Consider the following 13,996-nt stretch of genomic DNA (forward strand, 5'->3'; position numbering starts at 1 on the left):
ATCAGTAGGGAGGAGCTGTGCCTCTCTAAGAATAGTGAGCAAGGGGTCCACGTTTGGATTCCCCTAGTAACTTAGGGTGAGACCCAAAGGTACTTAATTATGCAAATTGACAAGGGGGGTCCTGGGAGTCCCTCTGCCAGACATTAGTCCTGGTTACGAGGGACTTACCCAGAGTCTTTAGCTCACTATCTTTCACAGAGAATAAATATCCCAACATATCAGTCTTTGTCCCGCCCTGGGGCAGTCCAGTACCGAAATGCTAGGCAATTCTCCTCTGAACAAGAGTACCAACAGCATCCCCAGACACGTGTTTCGGTCTGGTTGGACCTCATCTGTAGGGAGGAGCTGTGCCTCTCTAAGAATAGTGAGCAAGGGGTCCACGTCTGGATTCCCCTAGTAACTTAGGGTGAGACCCAAAGTTACTTAATTATGCAAATTGACAAGGGGGGTCCTGGGAGTCCCTCTGCCAGACATTAGTTCTGGTTACGAGGGACTTACCCAGAGTCTTTAGCTCACTATCTTTCACAGAGAAGAAATATCCCAACATATCAGTCTTTGTCCTGCCCTGGGGCAGTCCAGCACCGAAATGCTAGGCAATTCTCCTCTGAACAAGAGTACCAACAGCATCCCCAGACACGTGTTTCGGTCTGGTTGGACCTCATCAGTAGGGAGGAGCTGTGTCTCTCTAAGAATAGTGAGCAAGGGGTCCACGTCTGGATTCCCCTAGTAACTTAGGGTGAGACCCAAAGTTACTTAATTATGCAAATTGACAAGGGGGGTCCTGGGAGTCCCTCTGCCAGACATTAGTTCTGGTTACGAGGGACTTACCCAGAGTCTTTAGCTCACTATCTTTCACAGAGAAGAAATATCCCAACATATCAGTCTTTGTCCTACCCTGGGGCTGTCCGGCACCAAAATGCTAGGCAATTCTCCTCTGAACAAGAATACCAACAGCATCCCCATACACATGTTTCGGTCTGGTTGGACAGAACGTGTCTGCTTTTCCCTTCTGTAATAGCTTGGCAGGCGAAGAACGGCGGTCTGGAGGGTTGCCCAGAGCAACGCCAGTGGTTAAGATTCATTCTAAACCTTCCAGCCATCACCTCTTTTGTTTTTGCTTTGTCACCCCGAGTAGGACGGGTATGCCCAGACGTGGGTCCCGTGCCTGCTGGGCCTAGAGACCCAAGCTACTCCTCACTGATAAGCCTCAACAAGGGCGAAACATGTTTGGGGATGCTTGTGGTCTCGTGCAGAAGGGATGTGACCTAGCAGTTCGGGCTGGACTGCCCCTTTTGGGGTGGGGCTAAGCCTGATTTGCATATGGTGTTTTCCCTCCTGTAATGGCTTGGCAGGCGAAGAACGGCGGTCTGGAGGGTTGCCCAGAGCAACGCCTGTGGTTAAGATTCATTCTAAACCTTCCAGCCATCATCTCTTTGTTTTTGCTTTGTCACCCCGAGTAGGACGGGTATGCCCAGACGTGGGTCCCGTGCCTGCTGGGCCTAGAGACCCAAGCTACTCCTCACTATTGAGCCTCAACAAGGGCGAAACATGTTTGGGGATGCTTGTGGTCTCGTGCAGAAGGGATGTGACCTAGCAGTTCGGGCTGGACTGCCCCTTTTGGGGTGGGGCTAAGCCTGATTTGCATATGGTCTTTTCCCTTCTGTAATGGCTTGGCAGGCGAAGAACGGCGGTCTGGAGGGTTGCCCAGAGCAACGCCAGTGGTTAAGATTCATTCTAAACCTTCCAGCCATTACCTCTTTGTTTTTGCTTTGTCACCCCGAGTAGGACGGGTATGCCCAGACGTGGGTCCTGTGCCTGCTGGGCCTAGAGACCCAAGCTACTCCTCACTGATGAGCCTCAACAAGGGCGAAACATGTTTGGGGATGCTTGTGGTCTCGTGCAGAAGGGATGTGACCTAGCAGTTCGGGCTGGACAGCCCCTTTTGGGGTGGGGCTATGCCTGATTTGCATATGGTCTTTTCCCTTCTGTAATGGCTTGGCAGGCGAAGAACGGCGGTCTGGAGGGTTGCCCAGAGCAACGCCAGTGGTTAAGATTCATTCTAAACCTTCCAGCCATCACCTCTTTGTTTTTGCTTTGTCACCCTGAGTAGGACGGGTATGCCCAGACGTGGGTCCTGTGCCTGCTGGGCCTAGAGACCCAAGCTACACCTCACTGATGAGCCTCAACAAGGGCGAAACATGTTTGGGGATGCTTGTGGTCTCGTGCAGAAGGGATGTGACCTAGCTGTTCGGACTGGACAGCCCCTTTTGGGGTGGGTCTATGCCTGATTTGCATATGGTCTTTTCCCTTCTGTAATGGCTTGGCAGGCGAAGAACGGCGGTCTGGAGGTTTGCCCAGAGCAACGCCAGTGGTTAAGATTCATTCTAAACCTTCCAGGCATCACCTCTTTGTTTATACTCTAGTCATGTACATTGTATTTCATTAAATAACAATAGTCTATGTTTCACCACTCCGGCTTAGTAATGAATCTTGCAATATCCATTAATATTTTCCTTCTTTTAGTGTAACAATGCGCAACACGTTTCAAGTTCACTAGCTCTTTATCGGTGGATCAAAATTACTCCATTTAGGAAAATCTTCAGGTTTCTATAGTATGACACATAATGGGACTCAATCAGTTTAGATGTGTATACAATATCAGAGTTATTTCATATACATTAAACATTTACTAAAATGAAGGTGGATCAGAACAGTTACCTTCATTCCATAATGGCTTTCTGAGCCAACTAGTTGCTTGTGCATAGGAATACTTCTAGCCACACTGTCTAAAGAAATAAAACGTACCTCTGTTGAAATTACGAACACAGGCTTACCAAATTACCGCATACAAGCATCTAATCCGTGGATAAGCTTTGAAGTAAGCGTTTAGGTATATTACATCTCGATTCTTGAAATACATTGATACAGAGAATGATCGCTGACACTTGCCTCCTGTTTCTTTATTAAGAGCATGCGAAACGTTTGCATCGGGTAAGACGTAACTGCATATTGTTGAACCTGGGTTGATAGGATTCCAAAGCACATTTTGTCCAAGGAGGGTGAGCAATTACCTTTTTGTTTGAGAGTATTTCCTTTTTTTAAAAATAATTTCCATACACGGTGATCCGTACGTTTTTTATTTCTTTAAAAAGAGTGCGGATAGGAGTATTCCTATGCACACACAACTAGTTGGCTCAGATAGCCACAATGGAATCAATGTAATTGATCTGATATACATTCATTTTAGTAAATGTTTGATGTATATGAAATAACTCTGATATTGTATACACATCTAAACGGATTGAGTCCCAGTATGTGTCATATTATAGAAACATGAAGATTTTCCTGAATGGAATAATTTTGATCCCCTGATGAAGAGCTAGAGTGCTCGAAATGCGTTGCGCATTGTTAAAATAAAAGAAGAAAAATATGAATGGACTTTGCAAGATTCATTACTAAGCTTGAGTGGTGAAACAAAGACTATTGTTATTTAATGAAATACATTGCACATGACTTGATTATGAAATTTTAGTGATTCTTTCACATTTAATTGTGCATTTTTTCTATGACCTGATTAATCTTTACATTGATAGTTGATAGTGTGCTGGGGATGGGAGTTCCCCTACTATGGAAACCTTTTCCGTTTCTTTCTATATAATAAGAAATTAGGAATCTAAACTCTCTTGAACTTCAAAATCAGGGCCGTCATCGAACATATCTGAACCTGATGGTGCTACCTTGCGCCTTTTGCCAGATTTATCTGGATTCATCAATTATACATGCAAAGTTGGAATATACGTTTTTCCAGGATCTCAGACTTGTTTTTGTGGTCAGATGGACTTCTACTGAAGCCATTATAACCCCTTGTTAGCATTTTATGCAATGCTAGCCTATATGACTCTTAGGACAATGGTGCTTTGTAAGTACCCCATGTTGGCCCCGGGATGATTACATCATGCTACAGTGGATTTGTGGATGTTAGGGAGAATTCTGAAAAGTGTGCTCATCCCCTTCACCTTAAAGACCCCCAGCAACTTTGCTGGATTTTGAGGACTTGATTTTTTTTACCTGGAGAGAGTGTGACCCTTTTTTCCCACTCTCTCATGTATTTTGATGTGTGTTTTACTCTTGTGTTCTTTGATTATGGAGTTTTAGACAACTCCATAGGCATCATCTTTTCATTTGTGTCACACAGCACCCTAGGTGCAGTGGCACAGGGAAGCCTTTCAGGGTTTCCCAAGGTTTAAATACCTTCTCTGGGATAAACTACTGTTTCCCAGAGAAAGTAAAGTGAAATTGACTTTACTAGTCTTTTTAAATTCCTAGACCCAGCACACCCTATCTTACAATAGAGTGCTGGAAGGGTTACTTAGTATCCCCTATGTCTAGATATTCGTGTGGCAGTCAAATGCTACCCTTTCCTTTCAGAATGGCTGGGGGCAGTGATTTTACAACAAACTACCATGATTTTTCCCGACTGCGAACACCAGTAGCGTTAAATCAGGGGAGCCAAGTTTTTCAAGATGGCGCTGAGCCCCCCTTTGTTTAAACAGGTCTCAGTCTTCTTTTTTCACCATTTCTTTTTGGAAAGGTCCTTCTAGAGTTTGTCTGTACGCGCCAAACCAGGTTTGGTCCCTTTGTTCCATCGCCTTTGGCGGCCTTCAGGACTGAAGACCGCCTCTGGTGCCCAAGTGTCTGGGGTGGGCAGAAAGTGAGGGAGATGCCCGAAACTCCCTGTGCTTAGTCTCCTAAGAGACCCAAATGCACTCTGGTGCGATTGGCTGTCTGACTGTCCGGCAAGGACATCCACCCTGCTCGGTGAGTGGCAGCTAGGCTGGAATGAATGGGAGGAAACTGGATAAAAAGCGGGTCTCTTGGCTTGGAAGGCAAAGTCGACCACTGTAACGAAAGAACCAAAGACGAGCTTGAACGGGATGGCTCCTTGACCATTGGTTTGCCCGGTGAAGATGCTGCAAGTCTGAATCGCTAAGATAATCTCTACAGAGAAGCCCTGCAAGGACGACTTCTCCCTTTGAGTTGGGGGGAACAGTCAACTCGACACTAAGCCATCTGAATACCATTCTCTGAACTGGTTGTATTTTCCTCAGAGTGCTGCAGGAAACCGAATAACCAGGGAGGGAGACACCAGCCTGTGTTCTTGACTACAGCTACCGGAAACAAAGATTTGCCAGTGCCAGCTTTTTGACCAGTCCCAGTGCAGCGCAGGAGTCCCCAGACGTCCTCCATCTTGTCCCCACGTCTGAGGCCCAGGAACAGTGAGATCTGCAGCAACTGCCAGGAACAGAAGTCATCAGCTGCATCTTTTTCTTCATTTGTAAAGGTACTGTAAAAACCAGACTGAGAGTACTTACCTCTCGCATTGAAAGTGCTTGAAACTTTCCCAACTCACAGGTCTAATCAGCTTTTGACCCAGCATATAATTCTTCTTGCTACAAACTACTCCTAAGAACTTGTGCCGAGACTTTCCGTTTCACTACCAGTACTGCTTTATCCTATCCAAGATTGACTTTGGCCTAACCTATTGAATTTAATTGATTCTTCTGGTGAACTCTAAATATTTGCACTCTCTAAGAATAACTTGTAATCTTTCATGTTCTAAATAACCGATTCCTTTTTGCTCGTACTTCAAAGTATTCTGAAATGCCATTTTGCTCCTCCTTCAAAGTAGTCTGAATGCCTCAGAAACTTAAAGTGTATAGTACTGAAGTATATTTGTGTATGCTATTTAACTGCCTCCTTAGGAATGTTTTATAACTGAAAGTTAAATAAATGAAGTATTTAACAAAGAAACCTTGAGTTTATTTGAACACCTGTGATTGTAGACCTCTGTATAACATCATTACAGCTCACATTCCCTCTTTAGATAAGCCTGGCTGCTCAGCTCTGCTACCAAAAACTGTGTAGTATAGACTTATACCAAAGGTTGGTTTGGCTTACACCTGTAGTCTTAGTTGTGTGTAGTGGTCCCCAAGGGTACTGCATACAAACTCTGCCTAGCAGTGGACTAGGTTAATGGCAGCTGTGATTTAGTTTTGGTTTCAGCAGGGTTGCACCCCGTTTTTCTGCATTAAAGGTGTATATTTTCCAGTATACAAGCGTGGTGTATTCTCTGTGGATAAATATTGTGAACAGCTATCTTTCACTACAAGCCTACCCCTTTTCTTGAGTTAAGCCTGTCTGCTCTGACTCAGCTACCACTTTAGAGAGTTTGGTATTTATTTTGTTTCGAAACCCTGTCTTGCTTTTATGATGGTTTTATATCCCTCATGTGAGAAACCAGAAGGTGTCTCACCCACTAGTCAAGGGATCTGTCATCCTGGTGGCCAGGACATGGCCATTGCTTTTGGATCCAGTTCCTGGGGGTGGACCAGTGCGGGGTCTGCAGGGAGTGGGAGTAGGACGCCGGATGGTGAGACGCAGTATCCCCTTCCCTGTAACACCTTTACCCCATCCTACTAGGTAGGATATTTAGGAACTCTACCCCACTGCCCTCTTTACAACACAACCACTTTCTCACGACCAGCCCGCTATGAGAGAAAACAGAATAACACACAAGCAGTATACCTGACGTGTCCCAATACAATAATCAGGCAACTACTGACCATCTCACACACACACCTGACTTTCATTGCACTTCCCCACACGGATAAAAGGCAGAGCACGAGAACACACTCTTAGCGAGGCAAAGCACACAAGGAAACAGCAGTTTTGAGATGGCAGCTGAGCAAGAGAGGAAAGAGGGCAAAACCAAAGGGGATCGCAAGGAGGAAAATTCCCTTGACCTTTTCGACAAGGAACCGTTACTTTCCAGAGACCTCGAGAATAGAAATCGTAAGACTAGGAAACCAGGCTGAAGAATCCTGCATTGTCTGTCGAAGATACCCAAGGCCCTCACGTGTCAATCAAGGTGGGGAAATTCCCAAGCTGCTGTGTTATGTCCTTGGCTCTGAGAACGATGCCGCTTCATTGAAATCAACACAGCCGGTGAGTTGGGGAGACCGATATAAGACCGGTCTTTGTTGAAGCAAAGGTTGCAAGCAGCAACATTGTATGGCGAGCGCTGGATCAAACATTGTTAAGACGCGTGCGATAAGAGACGCAAGTGAAGTTGAACTGCTGATGAGTGATTGAACTATAAAGCAAGCTACAATACCTTTGACAGAGTGGTCCGGCACTGCATGGGTGCTCAATCGAAGGTCTCTTTAATGTATCGAGCTGAGAAATGATAAAAGTAGATATATTTAGCCTGAGCGTGGCAGAGGGAAACCAATTGAAAGAAAACAAATAAATATGAATCGAAGTGGTCCTGCGACGGGGATAGCAAAGTCCTGCACACAATCGAAAGTCTTCGATTTTGATAAAGATGAGAAAGTTTGGAAAAGTACATGAATTTGGTCCGAGCCCGGCAGATGGAGTGTTATGCTAACCTGGCTCCCACAGGGGCGTCGGTCGGACCCGGACCTCTGCGGCCTCCACCCACGTGATGGATAGTGCAGCGATGACTGACTGGATCTGCCCTCCTAATCTTGTCAGCCTGACCCGTAGAAATATTCTCCTACAAATGGAGAGATGGATTTAGCCACTTGTGGATTCAAGTGATAGCACCCCCACTGTCCTCCCCACTAATCACCTCTGAAGCGCCCCCTCAGCAATCTCACCTTATATTCTTGAAGGATGAGCCCTCCATCCCGCGAAGAATGCAGGGGCGCGTATATGACCAGTTACTTCACTGGCCTGAGGATATTGGAAGAGTTGTAGACGAATCCTGACTCCAAAAGGTCCTGGCGAAGAGCCATAAGTATATAGTTCGTAAGAGTTCAAAATGCCTGGAGTTCACTCCTGTCCAATTCCTCTTTTATCTTGCAGCTTTGACCCGATAAAAAGATTCACAGCTGAAAGCGCTCCGGTAAAAGTCTGTGTTACCCAACACTGTCCGGTAAATAATGCCAATGGTTAAATTTGCTGCTTTCTCCTTATCTTACAGGTGCGGCATAAGAAGATGTGGCATGCTGATGAATTATACCTCCGGCGGTAAAATCAGGGAAGCATATGGCGGCTAAAGAGATTGTCTCTGTCTGTTCTCTCTGCTCACCTTGTTGTTTCTTGTCCCCCTTAGGTGCCGGGATTCGGCGATGTAAAGATGGAGACCGCGCCGGATCGAAGAGATGCTGCGTGGAACGGTGAGTATGGCGTGGCGCTGCTGCTGGCGATGCAACGCTTTTAAAACAAAGTCTTTCCTCTGGTTTGAAAATGCGATGAATCCGGAATCAGGTAAGAAATCAGGTAATACTCTTGTTCTAACCTTTGCTTCTTTCCTTCTTTCTAGGTGCTCCAGGTACGAGGCGGGCGTGGCAGAAGGCTGGATGCTGCTGCTGGCACGGTGAACGTTACGCTGCTGGATGCAGAATAACGCGAAGCGTGTGTTGCTCTTCAGGCGTGGTTTAAATAGCCTTCAAAGTAGTCCCAGGTAGGTATTCCTCCCCGACCACACCTGAGTAACAAAATAGTCCCTAAGGTAAAGTAGTCCCTTCCAGGCCTCACATGGGCTTGGATCTTCTTGCAGCATGGTCTTCATCAGGTAAGTGTGCACTTATGAGCCTGGCGCCTATGGCGCCAGGACTGATGTCCCATATGAGCCTGGCGCCATAGTCGCCAGGACTGAACCCAGACAGCCCCTAGCAGGGGTTGCTGGGTTTTCTCAAGGCAACATGATGCCCGCACCCGGGGCTGAAGGACGTGGTCTGGATGCCCGGGGGTATGCATCATGACAGCACTCCCCCTCAAGGCCCCTCCTAAGGTCGTTCCTCCCCTTGGTCCTGGTTTGTCTGGGAAGTCCCGTTGAATCTCTTCACTAATCGTGTGCATGAACGTGGTCACTAGGCTCCCATGACCTTTCCTGTGGCCCGTAACCTTTCCAATCAATTAAGTAAAAAGGTTTCGATGTAACCATCTTGGAGTCCAGGCTGTTTTGCACCTCAAATTCAGGTTCTCCATCTATCAAGATAGGATCTGGTGGTTTGGTTAATCTTGTTCCTGGTTGAACTGGTTTTAAAAGTGGAACATGAAAGACAGGATGAATTTGCATATGAATTCTAGTTTGACGGCCACCGGGCTGATAATGGCCTTAATGGTGTAAGGTCACAAATATCTAGGATTAAAAGTCCGAGTTCCTTTCAGTGGTATGTGTTTTGTAGCTAGCCAAACCTGATTTCCAATTTGGTACTGTGGAGTTTCACTTCAGTGTATATCAGCATTTTTCTTGTATTTCTCTTTTGCTTGCTTCAAATGTTCTGTAGCTTCCTTGAAGGCTCGTGTAATAGTAGAATGTAAATGACTAACTGCAGGCATTTCTAAGTGCTGAGGCGAATCGAGTTCTGAGGTTCGAGGGTGGTGTCCATATATGGCTTAAAAGGGGCTTTGTCCGGTTCCTGAATGTAGAGAGTTATTGTATGCATATTCGGAAATCCATAATATATCTTTCAAATTACTTTCGGTCTGGTGAAGCATGCAACAAAGGTACTGTTCCAGGGTCTGGTTGGTCCTCTCCGTCTGACCATCGGTCTGGGGATGGTGACTGGTTGATAACCTTACGTCGATTTGCGCCAATTGGCAACATTTCTTCCAAAAATGTGAAATGAATTGACTAATACACCAATACAGAAGGAAACCCGTGTATTCGAACAATGTTTTCGAGGAACTCCTTGGCCAGAATTGAAGCAGAAGGTAATCCCTTCAAAGGAATAAAGTGGGCCATCTTGGAAAAAAGATCCACGATAACTAGAATGGTGTTAAATCCATTCAATGGAGGTAGATCAGTAATAAAGTCTAAAGATAAGGTGTGCCATGGTGTAGGTGGAATATCCAAAGGTTGTAAAAGGCCAGCTGTTTTTTTCTTCTGACTCTTGTTTTGGGCGCAAATGCCGCAAGACATCACAAATGACTTTATATCTTTTCGCCAGGTGGGCCACCAGAATTGTCTCTTAATTTTAGCTTCGGTTTTTGCGATACCTCGGTGACCTTCCATTAGGGTATCATGATAATTGGAGATAACAAGTTCCTGTAATTCCTTGTATGGTAGAAATAGTCATCCTTGATAGTAGGGTAGGTCATTGATGACTGAGTAATCCGGGCCTTTCTTAATCCAGTGCCGCAGGGCTGCTGGATTGAAGAGTTGTTGAATTTTTAAATTAATTTCTTCTAGTGTCTGTAAAGTAGTTATGCCAAGAATTTTTTGTTCAGAAATTATAGGCTCCGGCTCCGGGTTTGCATATGCTTCTTCCATTCCTATTCGGGATAAGGCATCTGCCTTGCCATTTTTACAGCCTGGTCGATAAGTGATCACAAAATTGATTTCGGCAAAGAACAATGCCCATCGAAGTTGGCGCGATGATTGGGCTTTGGCTGTTTTTAGATACTGCAAGTTCCGGTGATCGGTGATTACAGTAATGGTATGCCTTGCACCGAGAAGATAGTGCCGCCAAGCCTTAAAGGCGGATTTGATGGCTAATAACTCTTTATCGGTAACCGCATAGTTTAACTCGGGTGCCGAGAACTTTCTGGACCAAAATGACACTGGGTGAAGTTGACCAGTTTCAGGATCCTTCTAGGACAGGATAGCGCCCATGGCTAAACTGGATGCATCAGTTTCCACTATGTATGGAAGCTCTGGGCGTGGATGCTTTAAGACAGGCACAGACGTGAATTTCGCTTTCAGCTCTTGGAAGGCCTTTTCAGCCTCTTCGGTCCACAAGAAATGTTTGTTCTTTCGCGAAAGTGCTGTGATGGGATGTACAACATGTGAGAAGTCCGGAATGAATCTGCGGTAGAAATTGGCAAATCCGAGCATGCTTTGTACCCCTTTAACTGAACTAGGTGATGGCCACTTGAGAATTGCGTCCACCTTTCGTGAGTCCATTCGGACTCCTTTTGGAGTCAAGATAAATCCAAGGAATTCAACTTCCGTAACATGAAAAACACATTTTTCCAATTTTGCATATAACTTGTGCTGGCGTAGTTTCTCAAGGACTGCACGTACGTGCTTAACATGGTCTGATTCTGAGGAGGAGTACACAAGGATATTGTCTATGTATACGACAACAGAGACGTCAATGAGTTCACGAAAGACATCGTTCATAACATACTGGAAGGCTGCTGGTGCATTGCACAACCCGAAGGGCATCACCTGATACTCAAATAATCCGTACTTGGTGCGAAGGGCCGTCTTCCATTTGTCGCCTTTCTTTACACATACCAGATGATATGCCCCTCGGAGATCTAACTTAGTATAGATACAAGCATCCTTTACTTGGTCTAGTAATTCGGGGATCAGAGGCAATGGGTACTGTTTTTTACCGTAATCTGATTTAGTGCACGTTAGTCTATGCACGTTCTAAGGTCACCTTCCTTTTTTGGCACAAAGAACAAAGCTGAGGATACAGGAGACTTGGAAGGGCGAATAAAGCCATTAGCCAGGTATTGGTCCAAGTATTGCCATAGGTGAAGGTTTTCAGGTTCTGTGAGGGCGTAGATTCTACTGCATGGGGGTTGTGCACCGGGTAGAAGGTCAATCTGACAATCGTACGATCTGTGAGGTGGTAATGTATTGGCCTGTTCTTTATGAAAAACATCCTGAAATTCTTGACACTCCTGAGGGAACTGCACGATTGGTATGGTGACTGTGGCCAGGCCTTTGTTCGCAATTTTCTCCGAGTAACAGGTGTGTGCACAATCCGGGAACGTTATTCTCTTCTCTTGCCATTCAATACAAGGATTATGTGTTTCCAACCACGGCATCCCCAGTATTATTTGAAACTGCGGGGCTTTGATTAAATCAAACACAATAGTCTCTCGATGCCCATCTTGACCCAACAGTGTCATCTCTGTAGTGGAATGAGTTACAGGCCCAGAGGCAATTTCAGTTCCATCGACTGTGGCGATGACATCCAAAGTGGTCTTTTTGCAGAGAGGTAGATTCATCCTTGAAACCAATTCGTGGGCCATATAGTTCCCTATGGCCCCACTATCAATGTATGCCCTTAGTGCATGCATATGTGAAAGCCCTGAAAATCCCGAAGAATTGGGTCATCCTGAGTAACTAGTGGAATTGACCAATCAGCTGCACTGCCGCCGAGATATGATAATACAAAGGCTACCTTGGCTTGATCGTTTTGGGAAGGCTCCTGGTCTGCATAAAAAGTGCAAGCGGCATTGGTTCATAAACACAGCGAACTTCTTGGGATCTCCGGCAAAGCGTTCGGGTGGAGCTAATGGAATATTTCCTGGTAGGTTTATTTGCACAGGGTTACTCGATAACACAGGAGCTGGATTTCTCCCGGAACCAGGTAGGGGTGCTTGTCCAGCTTGATTTTGCAGCAGTTGTCTAGCGAGATCATCTGTGCGCTCCTTCGATACAATTAGTTCTCTTCTGGGGGCATTCGTCTCTTCTAAGTTCCCCCAATAGTTGGGCCAGTTGGTCGGTTTCTGAGGTTCCCATAACGCCCGGGTGGGGATTTGTAGATAGGCTTCGCGTTCTGTTACGCTCACCTGGCTCCCACAGGGGCGTCGGTCGGACCTGGACTGCTGCGGCCTCCACACACGTGATGCGTAGTGCAGCAATGATTGACTGGATCTGCCCTCCTAATCTTGTCAGCTTGACCCGTAGAAATATTCTCCTACAAGTGGAGAGATGGATTTAGCCACTTGTGGATTCAAGTGATAGCACCCCCACTGTCCTCCCCACTAATCACCTCTGAAGCGCCCTCTCAGCAATCTCACCTTATATCCTTGAAGGATGAGCCCTCCATCCTGCGAAGAACGCAGGGGTGCGTTGATGACCAGTTACTTCACTGGCCTGAGGATATTGGAAGAGTTGTAGACGAATCCTGACTCCAAAAGGTCCTGGCAAAGAGCCGTAAGTATATAGTTCGTATGTGGTTTAAATAGCCTTCAAAGTAGTCCCGGGTAGGTATTCCTCCCCGACCACACCCGAGTAACAAAATAGTCCCTAAGGTAAAGTAGTCCCTTCCAAGCCTCACATGGGCTTGGATCTTCTTGCAGCATGGTCTGCATCAGGTAAGTGTGCACTTATGAGCCTGGCGCCATAGGCGCCAGGACTGAACCCAAATAGCCCCTAGCAGGGTTTGCTGGGTTTTCTCAAGGCAACATGATGCCTGCTCCCGGGGCTGAAGGACGTGGTCTGGATGCCCGGGGGTATGCATCATGACAGGGAGACCATTTGAAGGTTTTGTGTTAAATTGGGTCTGAGCCCGGCAGAGAGTACCCAGGGTGAACAATAAATCACCTGTGAAGTTGTATAAGTGAATCCTGAGAGGAAAGGAACTTTAATGTTTTTTGTCGTGCTGCATCAGGCCCTCTGAAATAAGAGACTTTAGCACAGAAGGCCCGGATGTTGAAATCTTGAACTGCATCCTCGTGCTAGAGAAGCCAGAGACTGTGCTGAGCTCAAGTGTGTCGCTTTGTCCTGTGCGGAAAACGTGGGAAAGGGAAGCCAACGGCTTGAATATCCTGATATATAATTTCTTGAACACTTTTCTTTTGCATAAAATTGTTTCCCACACTATTTGTATTTAGAAGTAAGGATTGGCAGTAGGTTTATTAGTATAGGCCATTTGCGTTATTATTATTTGATTGTCATAGCTTGCTTCCATCTAACCCCACTAGAAGTGGGGTTAGATGGAATTTTTTCAAGCCCAATTGAAGTTCAATATCGCCCTTCAACTGTGATCAGTTGTGTCTGTCTTACTGTTTGATACCATGCCTTCCTTACACTCACAAGAGGGCTGTGAAAACTACACTAAAACCTTGTTTTATCATAATATCAAAATAGTTCTTTAAGTATTATGGAGAAAATCTGGTGCCAGAGACTTGGCTGATGATTTGCTTCTGCATGCCAGTATGGGGCATCACTGACCACATTATTGTGTGGGGCATGGATAGCCTTGTCATCAGACCCAGC

At 45.8% G+C, this 13,996-nt stretch overlaps 1 protein-coding gene across 4 annotated transcripts in view; it reads left to right on the plus strand.

Moving 5' to 3' along the window:
* The window catches only part of LOC138488180 (zinc finger protein ZFP2-like), a 289,886-nt gene that overhangs the window by 14,594 nt on the left and 261,296 nt on the right, over positions 1-13,996 (plus strand). Inside the window, exon 1 of one of the 4 annotated variants that reach the window (XM_069614981.1) lies at positions 5,122-5,341. The exons of the other annotated variants lie outside the window; for them this stretch is intronic. The gene's annotated coding sequence lies outside the window, so the exon portion shown is untranslated. Of the gene's footprint in view, positions 1-5,121; positions 5,342-13,996 lie in introns of those variants that run through there. 4 annotated transcript variants of the gene reach the window in all.

This window comes from Ambystoma mexicanum, chromosome 9 (assembly GCF_040938575.1).
Source record: "Ambystoma mexicanum isolate Mex_15411 chromosome 9, UKY_AmexF1_1, whole genome shotgun sequence".
Lineage (NCBI taxonomy): Eukaryota > Metazoa > Chordata > Amphibia > Caudata > Ambystomatidae > Ambystoma > Ambystoma mexicanum.